General features: G+C 34.2%; 1 long non-coding RNA gene across 1 annotated transcript; it reads right to left on the bottom strand.

Annotated features, from left to right (window-relative positions):
• Positions 1-1,039: 1,039 nt before the first annotated feature.
• LOC108356222 (uncharacterized) lies at positions 1,040-1,732 on the bottom strand. Its single transcript, XR_001846586.1, has 3 exons — positions 1,629-1,732; positions 1,269-1,564; positions 1,040-1,191 (listed from the first exon to the last, which is right to left on the bottom strand). It is a non-coding gene; the product is annotated as an uncharacterized LOC108356222 (long non-coding RNA).
• Between the last annotated feature and the right edge of the window lie 68 nt (positions 1,733-1,800).

The raw sequence follows: 1,800 nt of genomic DNA, 5'->3' as shown, positions 1-1,800 counted from the left end.
CCACTCATAAACCTCAAACCGTCGTGTTCTTTATTCTCTCTCTACAAATTTTGCGATATGTTTGGATATTTCGCAGTAAAATCAATTTCAATCTTAATAAGGATTAAACATAAGATTAAATATATCTATGTATATGTACATATGTACGAAAAATTTTCGTACCAAGGTATATCCAAGGTAATTTTTAAGCAACGGCCACTCAGCAAAGATATTTATGTCCTTATTCATAACATCTGCCCTTCTTAATGGGACCGTATCTTTCCATTTTTCAACGACATCGCTCCAAGGTTCCAAATTATGTGAAAGCCACAACTTTTTCTCTAACGAACCTTCGTCTATAAATTGAAGCGTAAAATAGCAAACAGACCTTTGGCCATCACATGCTACTTTTATATTAGTACAACACATTTTTTGTTACTAACAGCCTAACCTAATATAAACGCACGCCATCTGTTTTGTTTTTCTGCGTCACCCGAAGTCTTCCGTAGAAGAAAATTTGGAAATTTTATTTAATTTAATTTCAGTTGTTTCCATAGAAGTTGTATTTTATTTAATTTAATTTCGGTTGATTCTATAGAAGTTGTATTATGTGCATGAGAAATTTTTGAGAGTAAATTTCCGGCGTGCGTGAATATTAAGTTGGCCTGTAAAATTACTAGCACGCGTATAAGGATGGCTCTTTCACGCAAGAATATTTTTTAAGAACATAAGTATATGTAAATTTGATTACGTCTGTGATGGCCTAGCATCAGGTATTTTGCTTAATTAGTTAGAAAGCAAATTAANATAGAAGTTGTATTATGTGCATGAGAAATTTTTGAGAGTAAATTTCCGGCGTGCGTGAATATTAAGTTGGCCTGTAAAATTACTAGCACGCGTATAAGGATGGCTCTTTCACGCAAGAATATTTTTTAAGAACATAAGTATATGTAAATTTGATTACGTCTGTGATGGCCTAGCATCAGGTATTTTGCTTAATTAGTTAGAAAGCAAATTAAAATGAACTATTATATTGAACTTATGCATACTTTGTGTTTGCGAATTTGAAAGCAAATTTTCTTGGGGACTCTGTCGATAATTGGTTGCATCCGTAATTTGTGACTGTTTGCTAATTTTGCGCCGAACATTAGTTGCTTTGTCATACAGCTTTCCTGTTGGGTTTTCGCCACTTCGTCGGTTGCAATAATATCGCTATATGAAATATAGTACATTGTTTTTGTGAGTGCATAACGTAAATTATTAAATTTTATTCTTATAAATTATCTTACCAAATCTTCAGTCGGAAAAAAGATACGATTTGCTCTGCAAAATGAATAATATCGCTCATTGCCATAGGCAGCGAGCGCTCTGAAAAATGTTCTACTATGGTATTTACCAAAACTTCGCGGTGCTCATCTAACAACAATGAGTTGTCTTTATATTGTTGCAACACGCTTCGCCCTCTGAGAGTCGATTGAAGAATAACATCTAAGCTTATAACCGGTGTACTTTCTGCTAAGTTCTTTGATTTTTCAAAAGAACTGAGCCAACTATTATTAGAACTTACAGTTGAATTGGATGCCGCCTATAAAAGATATTTTTGTGATTATAACACTTTTGTTTATGTATGTACATACACCAAAGCTCACCTCGTTTTGTCGCCAAGCATAGTTAAAGGAAAAAGTTCATTTATATCGGACTCTTTAATTAAAAAGAGTCTGTTAATACCCTGCAGCAAATCAAACTGGTTCAGAACTTGCGCTGAGCTAGCCGGACGGTACTGGTTCTTCATCTATCCCAACTCAATGCTTGCAACTGTCT

The sequence above is a fragment of the Rhagoletis zephyria genome, unplaced genomic scaffold (assembly GCF_001687245.7).
Source record: "Rhagoletis zephyria isolate East Lansing unplaced genomic scaffold, Rhagoletis_zephyria_1.1 Rzeph_scaffold_55725, whole genome shotgun sequence".
Lineage (NCBI taxonomy): Eukaryota > Metazoa > Arthropoda > Insecta > Diptera > Tephritidae > Rhagoletis > Rhagoletis zephyria.
Note: the sequence above shows the minus strand (reverse complement) of the source record. Positions and strands in the feature narration are given on the sequence as shown.